At 33.6% G+C, this 11,781-nt stretch overlaps 1 pseudogene across 1 annotated transcript; it reads right to left on the bottom strand.

Moving 5' to 3' along the window:
* Positions 1–5,495: 5,495 nt before the first annotated feature.
* On the bottom strand, positions 5,496–11,781 carry LOC143591965 (sesquiterpene synthase TPS1-like; annotated as a pseudogene). The gene is made up of 8 exons (XR_013145820.1): positions 11,694–11,781; positions 9,089–9,362; positions 8,628–9,014; positions 8,261–8,479; positions 8,109–8,145; positions 7,975–8,076; positions 7,639–7,887; positions 5,496–5,968 (listed from the first exon to the last, which is right to left on the bottom strand). The product of XR_013145820.1 is annotated as a sesquiterpene synthase TPS1-like (transcript).

Raw genomic sequence — 11,781 nt, 5'->3', positions numbered from 1 at the left:
TATATATCAGGTTTCTTCTTCAGGAAGAAACATTTATACCAGGTTTCTTCTTCAAGAAGAAACATTATTTTATAACCTGTGTGAATGAATAGTATCTTTCTTAATCATTAAGAAATACTATTTAACTATAACATTTGCATATAACTGATTACGTTTCTTAATCGTGAAGAAACAATAATTTAACTATAACCCTTGCTTACGAAAAGTTATATTATGCTTATCAGTAATCAAGGTTCGGGCTATACTCCCGACTATGGTCTAAGCTATTATAACAATAATATAATAATATTTAAACAGAACCCCTACCTCACACGGGTATTTAGAGTTATATGCCTATGACTGATCGAGCGGCACATCTACTCTATATTGTGTACTACTGCTTAAACCGTCAGAGCTTGGCACGTTCCACGAGGTCGGCACGCAATTCGAGGCTAACTATGTGTGTGAAAGTGTGTGAAAATGTGTGTGTTTGTGGTGTGGAATGAAATGTCGATACCCCCCTTTTATAGCTGAATTTGGGTACCATCGCGTAGCGCGACGCTGCAACGTTGAGATACTGCCACGTATTGACACGTGGCTGGACACGTGGCACCGGTTGCTTAATGGGGTCATCGCGTAGCGCGATGCTCCTTAGCCTTTGGTCATCGCGCAGTGCGGCGCCCCCTTTTTCTGATTTCTGGGGAAGAGCATCGCGTAGCGCGGTGATGTTGTTCCTAGGCTCATCGCATAGCGCGATGGGTCCTGGAATCAGATTTTTCACTTTTGATCCTTCGTCTTTGATAACTTGCCACTTCTTGGTCAATCTTTCATTTTCCAAAATTACTAAAGCGGCCCTTATGCGGCTCGCAGCGATGCGAAGTGCAAAGTGCGCCATCAAAACGCCATATTACGCCCATCGCCCGAGTCCAAGTCCGAGTCCGTGCGCGTCGGGTGCTTCGCACCCTCCGCTAGGACTATAGAGAGTGATTAGCCACATTAAAACATCTCTATGTAAACTTACTTCCTTATAAAGAGCTTCCCTTTCTTTGTTTGTTTCCATGTTTGATGAAAATATCTTTTTTTTTTCCTTAACATACAAATGCTTTGTTTATCTCATTCTTCCCATTACTTGTCTTTGAGATTATTTTTAATCCTTCAACTTTCAAAGTTGGCAACTTTATTCAAAATAAATATGGGTTTTTCCTAGATGTTATACAAACTGTCTTCATATTACCTCTCCGTGTCACAAGGAAGGTGACCCTACCGAATTTTAATAATTAACTACACAAGATTCTTATGGCCGCACCAACCACAAACAGATTAAAAACACCAAGTCTATGACCTAACCGAATAACCCTAACCGAATGTCACAAAATCAATCAATCAAGACAATAAGGGGAATCCCATGCAAAAATTATATAAAAAAATAATTAACACGTCCAACATCAAATTAAATAGGTATATTGGTTTTTAATAGTCCCAACTATTGTCTTTTTGTCACTGCTGGTCCCAACTAATGAATTGCTACCGATGGTCCCAACTTTTAAAATATTTGTTCTTACTGGTCCGTGACTAACAGAATCCTAACGTCGTTAGTTTCAGGTCGCCAGGAAAACGTTTTTGGCCGGAAAATTGAAATTTGTTGCCGGAAAACACCCTGAACACTACAACCACCGCCAATTGACTCACCGCTAACCAACTACCACAACTTGAGCACTATCAACCGATTTTGATGATGGTTCTAAGGTTTCCGGCGACCTCAATAATTGGGGCTTTTACTAGAAAATGGTTCCTAAAGGACTGATATGAAGTTACCAAGATGTCTGGGACGAAAATGTTGAGTTTTGGGAAAAAAATTGAGTTATCCGGCCAAAATCGTTTTTCCAGTGACCTGAAACTAACGACGTTAGGATTAGTTACGGATCGTTAGAAACAAATATTTTAAAAGTTGGGACCATTAGTAGTCAATTCATTAGTTGAGACCAGTAGTGACCAAAAGGCAATAGTTGAGATCATTAAAAACCAATATAACAATTAAATAAAGCCTTTCAATAGTAATACGTCGTATAATTAATCAAACCGAACAAACGGTTAAATAAAGTCAATATTCATCTCAACCCAAGTAGTTATTGGGTTTAGCCAACAATCATACTCAAGAATAAAACAAAATAGACAAGTTCAAACATTGAATTCATAATGTTTATAATAAATTTAAACCGAATATAATGATGTTTGATAAGTAGATGCTAAGCTTACATGCTCTATTTGATTAACCCCTTGCTTTCTCCTTTCTTTATTTCCTTTTTATCAATAGCTGTCAATACCTTCTGTCTAGGGTCCTTTTTTTTCATTTTTTTAATAGCTGGATTCATTAAATCTTGTGGTTTCATGTGGGCCGGATATCCACCATATAATTTTATTTAGGCTTACATAGGTTTAAACTAGGCCGTTCAAACCGCTCGACGCTCGAAATCGCTCGCCGCTCGCTCGTAATTTGCTCGGAAAATGCTCGCTCGTTTTTTTCGCTCGATTGTAAACGAGCCGCTCTACTAGGTTCGGTTTGTAAACGAGCCAAGCAACGAGCAAAGGTCTGCTCGGTTTGGTTCGGCTTGAATATTTTTAATTTATTTTATATATAATTATATACGAACAAATATATAAATTTATAGACAAAACGCATAAAATATAAGTATATAATTTTTTAAACCCTTTTAAATTTTTCATATTCCGTCAATTTTATAGTTTTATTAGTTCAATTCAAGTTTTCATTATACTAAGGGGCTGTTTGTTTATGTCTGAATTGGGCCATTCAGACACTTTTTGTTGAACCGGTCAGCTAAATAGGTGTTTGGTTTGCAAAAAAAAGTTGTTGAATGGGACCATTAAGATTTGAATGGTCCAGCTTTTTTTTTCAGCTGAATGAAAAAGATCTTTGTTTCCCACTTTTACCCAAATCACCTGAGAAACCAAATCCTCTACAAACCCTAACCTCTCCTTCCACCGCCATCGCTTCTCCAGCCACCACCACCAGTCGATCGGCGCCTCCACCACCGCTTCTCCAGCCGCCACCACCGTCGTTCCCAACCCGACCACCACCGCTCCGTTCTTATGAGGTAAATCAATTTTCTGCTCTTGTATTTGCATCCATGTTTATAATATGTGGACTACATGGGATTTGAAATGGAATACTTGTATATGAAAATATGTGATTTAAAATGAAAATTTGGATGATTTGACTATAGAATTCATATGAATATTGTTGAGTTAAATATATGCACATAAGGTGTTTGATGAAATGCCTCAAAGAGAATAAAATTCATAAAATGGAGGTATAATCGGGATTAAAGTTTCCGGTGGGTTAACATATAACAATTTTATTTATATATTGATTTGCTTTTATTGTTCAAAGAAATGGTTAGGATTAATTGGAAACAAGAAGGTGTGGAGAAAACTTTTCTTGAAGCATGTATTCACGAGGTAACCGTTAATGGGCGTGAGGAAGGTAACCTTAAAACATTGTCATGGAATAATATTTCGGCAAAATTAATAATGCAACATAACTTCATAGTGGAACAAAATCAAATGAGGAACCGTTATGACTATCTAAAGGGAAAATTTTCAGCTTGGAGAAAGCTTAAAAACAAAACAGGCAATATTTATAATGTCGTGACAAACATGTTTAATTTGTCGGAAGAAGAGTGGCAACTAGAGATGAAGGTATTTTTTAAACAATAATATATTTTCTCTCTGAATAGTAGTTCTTAATATATTTCAAGAATCTTATAGAATTTTATAATATTTTTTTCCAAACAGTCTAACAAGTATGTAGAAGCCTTAAGAACTGTACCACTTGCTTACCCCGAACTATGTACTCAATTGTTTGAGGGTGTGGTTAGTTCTTAATCCACTAGCTTGTGAGCCATGGGTGAAAAACGCAGGAGCGAAATACGGATTATTTTGAATGTTTTTTGTTTAAGGTTATGTTATGAACTTTTTGGATGTTTGTTTGTTGAAGGTTATTTTATGAGTTTAATTATCCCTCATTCAGTTTAGTCATTTTTGATCAAATAAATACATTTCATTCAGTACATAATTCTGCAGAGGGGTAAAGTAGTAATTCTGCACAGTCATTCAGATGTCTAACCAAACAGCTCTTATTGGTTCAGATGTCTAACTGGTTCAGATTATCTTACCCATTCAGACAGCTTAATGGTTCAGACTTACTGATTCAGATGTTGCCAAACAGCCCCTAAAAGTTTGTTTACATGTTCATTATATCTCACTTCAAACTTTTTTCTCCTAAAAATTTACAACATATTATACATTGGTCTAAAAACTACTAATTTGTTTACAAAATATATTATTTACGGTCTTCAAACTTGTTTCTTCTTGGAAATTTTAAAGTGAAAACGAAATAAAAAATGCTCGAAATCGCTCGATGTTCGATCGAAAAATGCTCGTTCGATTTTGGCTTATTTTGTTTTTTGCTCGGTTCGAATTTCAGCTGTTCGATTCGGTTCGGTTGTAAACGAGCCAAGCAACGAGCAAGCCTTCGCTCGGTTCGGCTCGGCTCGTGAACAGCCCTAATTTAAACATATAAAATTTAACTTATGAATAACACCATTAACATATTGAATTTGAATTTATATTAATAACAAAAACACTTTCTCGTTCGTAAAATGAAAACCTACGTAACATTTTCCAAATTACATTCAAGTTCTTACATAAACATTAATTAATAACTTAAATATTTAATCAATTAAATGTAATTAAGTTTATATCTCTTTTAGCTTGTTGTTTTTTCAAACCTTTAAACTTCAAATATGATTCTTTTAAACTCAAAACTAATTAAAAGAGTAGGAAATATTTACATTATTTATATATAATTTAGAGCATACCAAATATCCCCACATTTGTATCTTTTTCGTCTCTGAAGAAGCTATTTCGCGATAGAATCAGAATTTAACCTTTTTCGTCCTTGAAAAAGCTATTTCGTAAAAGAAAAAATAATTGGAAACAAATAAATTGATAAATGCTTTATGCAGACACTAATCTTAAGTCTAAATCATTACTTAATAACAGTTAGACTTGTAGATGGCGATTACAGCATAAATTAGTAAGTTCATGATAAAGTTGATGTAATTGTGAAACAATTTAAAACTTAATTAAAAGGATAGATTAAGTTATAGTACTCAAGTTATAGTACGCTGTTCGTATTGTAAAATATAGATAAGAAAAAACTATAATATATATCGACAACTCTTATGTTTCGGTCCGGTTTTGTACGGCCGGTTTTTGGTGTAAACCGTAAGCCAAACCGCCTGCCACGGTTTGAAACTATTGAAACCAACCAAAAGAAAGTAGAAGAAAAATCCCAACCGTGAAACCAAACCAATGAATGGTTTCACGGTTTGAAACCGAACCATGAACACCTACTACGAATCATGACTTGATTTTATTAATAATCACGAAAATACAAACCAGAAATTAGAAATACAAACCAAAGATTAAAATGCAAACCCTGAATTAAAAATACAAACCATAAATTAAAAATACAAACCTTAAAATACAAGTTGACCATGAGGAAGTACTCAACCCAAATCCAGCTTCTGGCCTTATTAGTACTATATTTTTCCATCTTCAGAAGGACAAACCAACATCTTCATCATGATGATATGCCATGAAGAATTAGAATTTAAACATGCATAGCATTTACGAAACAAGACTTGATATTATCTTGCATTTCTTTTCCAACATTCTTTAAAGTATCATCATATTTATATATTACTTCAATTACGCGTCCAAGGTTGATCACACGCATTTTAAGAGCCATAGGAATGTCTTTGCATATAAGCAGTTCGCGGTTCATATCTTTCCATGCATCCTCTACTCTTTGCTTGAACAAATCATAGACATATTCCTCTTTAACATCATGTTCCTTCATGTAGCATTCAATAGTCGATACAACATGCTTTCTTTTCCCCTCCTCCTACGGTTCATAAACTTTACTAGTTACTAATGCTATCAAAACTATGTTAGAATAAAGATCAAATTGTAAATGCTAAATACATAGTTGATTGATTATCGAAGGTTTTCTTACAATATATAGGGCTTACAATAAACCTTGTAATTCAAAATTGGGCCTAGCTAATATTAATAATACCTTAAATATATATTCTTTAATAAAAAGCTACATGTTTTGCCGCTTACATACTAATATTTAAATTTTTTTTAAAATTATTATTACATTAATTAAATACATATAAATTTAATAACTGCTAATTTTTTTATTTTTATTTTAACTTTCTTGCCTATTAATTCCTAATTTAGGCATAGTTACTAACTATCCTATAAATTTAAAAAGAAAAAAAAAACTCACATTAGAAATAGTTACTAACTATCCTATAAATTATAATCCATTTTTTATAACTAAATAATCTTAATTTATGTTTATTTTTCTAAACAATTTTAAAATTTTATTTTCATTAATTTTAATGAAACAAGTTATAAACCCGTTATGACACAACAAATAATTTACCTAATTTAAAAAATTCTTATTTTAAATTTAAATTAGAAATATACCAAAAATGAAGGTTATTAAGAAAAAAAAATCTCAAATCCCAAAATATAATGTTTAAAAAGGGGATTTTTACATATATTCCCTTTCTAAGAGGCCTTGTTACGTATTTGTCCAACCCTTAAAATTTTATTACATATTTCCCTTTCTCATCAAAAATTACCCAATTACCCTTTTATGTTTTCATCAATTTAAACAACCCTACTTTTTTTCCTTCTTGACAGCACTTGCGAAACCCAAAGACGCCGATGATGAGACCTTCCGGCAACGCTAGTTCAACCTAGAAACTAGTATCAGAATGATGGAATCAGCCAGTGGTGGTTGAGTGTGGCGGGGAGAACCGGAGGAGAGGGTGGTGGTGGTCGGCAGAGGAGATTTCCGATGTGTGGCCGATAGAGATGGGTTTCGACGGTGATGGTGGTGGCCGGTAGAGGTTGGTGGGTTTCAACGTCGGAACCAGAGTGGAGGTTTATTTTTATAAGTGTTTGTTGTTATTTTTTGTTCATATTTGCTAATTTTTGATTATAAGACGTTATAAGTATTTGCTTATTTATATTTTGTTGTTATTATTAGATTTTTTCTTTTGCTGATATAATTATTTGCTGGTATTTATTGTTATTATTCTTGATTTTGATTCTTTTGTTGTAATTTTTAGGTTTTTTTCTTTGTTATTATTATTATAAATAATTGTTTATGTAGATTGGTATTGTTTCTTATGCTCTCATTTTTTCTTTATAAATTGGTATTATTTCCTACGTTCTCATGTTAAGAATAAAATGCACATGAACCTTCCCCTATATATATATATATATAAATATATATATAACGGGTTTTTTCTATGTTACGTTCTTAGAAAATCAGTGTCGTCTCAAAACAACACAACAAATAATCTCAGTTAATCAACTAGCTGTTTATTTTTAATTATTGTAGACTATGTTGTACAATGACTTTGTAATAATAGCGTATGATATGTATATTGTTAAATTGTATTCTAATTATTTTTATATTAATTGATTATGCGTGCAGTACCCAGGTTTCAAGCTATTAATTAATAATATATTCAAATACAAATTTGTATGTACCTTGTGCCCGATAATATCATCTATCATCCTACTAATCACAGATGCGGCTACTACAAAAGGGGGAAATTTAAGAGCCCATTTGAAAGCTTCTTCTGTGGCTGTCTCACCCATGCTCATAAAACTTGATGTTGCAAGCATTTTGTAGCCACCAGTTTCAATTGAAACCGATTCATGCTCCTCTAGTGTTGGTACGTGTCCCTCATTCAACCATTTAGCTTCAGTCATGTAATTTCTACTCAAGTCTTTGATCTACATAAGAGAAATGACACATTTACTTTAGTTCTATTAATATTTGTATAAAAAGAACATTACAAACATAAAGAAACTGAAACCAACCGCCTCTTTTGCGTAGTCCACTTGATATGCTTTTCCTTCACTTGCCATGATTTCCTGAATTTCACCGTAAGTATCCAAGATCATTTTGTATATCATCCGTAAGTATCCAAGATCATTTTGTATATCATCTTCATGTAATCGGGAAGTGCATCAATGCAGCTAAGTGACCACCTATAATTAATGTATGCGTAAGCAATAACTTTGATAAACTATTTTGATCATAAGTTCGGATTATGTATGTTTGCCAATGAGTGCATATTGTTGGTGTAGGCATGTGTTTACATACCTTTGAATTGCTTCTGTGAAAATCTTAAGTTCTTCATAAGTGCCATAATTATCATAAGTGTCATTTAAAACTGTTGCCAATTTTATCACTTTTGTTAAGAAAATCCTAGAACGAGAATATTGAGGTTCAAAGTAGACACCAACTACCCAAAAATAGAGTTCAACCAATCGGTCTCTTACAAAATGTAGATTCTTTGAAGGCTCAAAATCTTTCCACCATCTACCATAATTTATAACACAAGCACCACAAAAAATTAGCAGCATTTCAAATCTTTAGTAATACAATGAAAGGTGTCGTACGACGTCATAAAGTGTAGTCCGGTGTTGCAAGGTTGTCTTGCAATGTACAAATGAGCAAATAAACTTGCTTAGAAAGTTGGCTAAGCTCCCTTTTGTGTAGAGATTGAAGCCGGTTAAAATCCAACTTTGAGAGTCTTAGTAAGGATTCATCATGTGAATCTTTTTGTTCATAGAACGGTATGTACCGTAACGCATCTAGTCTTGGCAGCCTTTTCCATATAGGTCGTTCTAGTGCTTCCTTTACGTGCCTAGAAAGAGAAAGGCTACAATTCCACCGAATAGGATCCTTAGTTACTTTTACAAGTTGGCTTTTTGAAAAAAGAAGAGCGTCATCAAGTATAGCCTCGCCTCGCACCCGCATATAGGTTGCCTCATATAACTCAAGCATGCATTGACATCTTTAGTTAAAGATTCCTTAAAAGTTCCCTCATTGTCCTTATATTTCTTGAAGATATCTGATTTTGTTAATTAAAAAAAATGTTAAAATCTCTTGTATTTTGATTAAGAAATTGAACTTCTATTCACTAACCACATGAAACATAAAACCCTTGTTGTCGAAGGAGTCGAAACCAAAGGGAAACACTACCACCATTCCAATCATCACCATATAGAGTGTATATTTGGCCCAAGGCTAGCTCAATCTCTTGTTCAAAACAGTAGGCAATGCCAAGGCGTTGGGTATCGTTGACTAGTTTTAACAAGTCAGCATGTTTGCTCGGATCATCGAAGGCTTTCTGTATTTTTTCCCTCACTTCTTCTTTCAGACTCTGGATTATTGGCTCTATTGAAGCTTCATCTTCTTGCTAAATTTAATGGTCATCAAATCAAAGATAAGAGAAATTTTCAAGTAAGATCATTAGCACACCCACTCATATGCACATGGTTGGGTTTATGGAGGCTTGGGATCGGTTTGGGCCAGTTTACTTGAAGACTTACTATTGAGTTTAATAAAGATAGAAGACCTGGGCGATTTTGTGCTTACCTTATATATCTTTATTCGGGGTCATTTATGTTTTCTAGTTTCCTAAGCTAGAAACCCTAGATTAGTCTATTGTAATCCTTATACTTGTATGCTATCATCATGAGAGTTGGATGACAATAATAAATTCTTGGTTCCAGCATACGGATGTAGGCTAGTTTAGAATTAACAACGTAAATCATTGTTGGTATGTTTGGCAAAAAGCTTTTAGGAGCTTCAAGCTTTAAGCTTTAAAAAAAAGCTCTTAATAAAAAGCTTTATTTAGTTGAAGCTTCAAGCTTTTAAGTTTGGAGAAAAAGCTCCTTTTTTAAACACTGCTACTACTAGCGTTTGAGAAAAAACTAGAAGCTTTACATTTGAATTTACAAGTTTGGTACTTGAACGTTCATCAATTTTTGTTAATTTATATAATAGTTACATATTTTACACTTATTCAAAACTAACTACACCATGACTCTTTAAATGACCATAACTTTTTCTAACGTTAATATTTTTTTAAACAAATTACTTCATAAAAAAGAGCATTTTATTCTCTTTAATTTGAGTATGATATTGCTATACTTCTTTACCGGTTATGATTGCCAACAAGTCGAGTCAGACGAGCTCGAGTCATGTGTAAGACCAAATTAGGGTCGAAACGAGTCGATAAAAAAGGGTTAATTTAGTTCGGTTCGTGTCGGTACGGTTTTGAGTCGAAAGGGGCCAGGTCAGAACATGTTTCAAATTAAAACGGTGTCGGGTCGGAAAGAATTTCAGATCAAAAGAGGTTGGTTTAAAAAATTATATATTTGAAATCACATACCGACACTGATTATGCGGTTGATGTCAGGTTGCGCGCGCACTCCGCCGCACCGCGCTGGCACCCAATAGTTTTATTGCTAAATACCTAAATATATATCTACAAAGCTCCAGCTATTCTGCCAAACACCTAAATATATCTAAAAAGCTACAGCTAACAGCTACCATCTTCCAACTAACAGCCACCAGCTAGTTTTGCCAAACACACCCTATGTCTCGTGTTTATTTATTTTTTGCATTTTGATTGTGTGAGTGTTTGCTCTAAGAGAGATCCGAACATAAATTAATGAAGTTTTTGCTTGGTCGTCTCAATATCTGTGGTGGCCAAAACACATAATATAACAAATGCTTTAGATCATGTGACTCCTATGTCAAGTGTACATATAATTATAATTATAGACCACAAATTCTATTTACAAACAATTTCATAACCAAGATTACATACATTTAGAAGTGAAATCCTATAAACCATTGCTTTATTCTATACCCGTTAACCACCCCTGAGTTTATGCACCAGTCATGTAAGAACTTGCTTCAATCAATAAATTTGAATAATTATTATTTTTTTGGTAGCTGGCATGAGTTTAACAGCACAACTGTCAGTTCAAGTCTTAAACATCAGAATTGTTATTTTTTTAGTCCACTATGCGTACAAAAATTCACGAATGTTTATCTTCATTTTTGTCATCTTTTCATGAAAGTAATAATTAATAAAAATGAACGAACAATAACGCATACAGATTTATGTCTTCTGTTAACGCAAGTTTTCTTATTTGAATGATTTGTATTCGGCTTCTTTTTCTTATTAAAACAGTTAAATAATTAAATCTCCTCTTTTTATTTTAAATCAGATTAAATATTTCATAAAAAAATAAAATTTTAAACTCGATCCACCAGAACCATTGTATCGTTGCTGGCGGATTTGTTAGAAAAAAATTTTGGCCATTATTTTCACCTGAAGAGTACACATATGAAGTATTCAAGATGACCATGTGGTCGACGTATTCACATAAACATCGCATCATGGCCGACGTTCTTGCATGAAAAGTGATAAAATTGCAACATTAAAAGAGTGTTACTAAAGATCTTAGGGGTGATTTGGAGGATATGTAAAGCCAAGACTATTATTAATAATTAAGTTTCCTAATTCCTAGGTTCGTTTCCTTAAGTTATTTGCCAATATATAAAAGGCTATATACAGTCAAGTGTTAGACAGTTATATCATAATTACATTATATTATTTGATAACTTTCTCTTTGTATTGCACTCCTATAAAGAAATGTTAATAATATATATCTAACTTTATACCATATAGCTTTTCATTCTATGAAACCATAACTTTGTTGTAGTGTCATACCTCATCATAGACAAGAAACTGATCTCCCCAGATACTTGGATGAAGGTTTGTTACGGAGCGAACAACCACGGTCTGTTTAACTTCCATG

This window comes from Bidens hawaiensis, unplaced genomic scaffold, assembly GCF_021521415.1.
Source record: "Bidens hawaiensis isolate Kalapana, Puna unplaced genomic scaffold, B.hawaiensis_p1.1 tig00040207_1, whole genome shotgun sequence".
NCBI lineage: Eukaryota > Viridiplantae > Streptophyta > Magnoliopsida > Asterales > Asteraceae > Bidens > Bidens hawaiensis.
The sequence above is the reverse complement of the archived record's forward strand: the minus strand, read 5'-3'. Positions and strand labels throughout refer to the sequence as shown.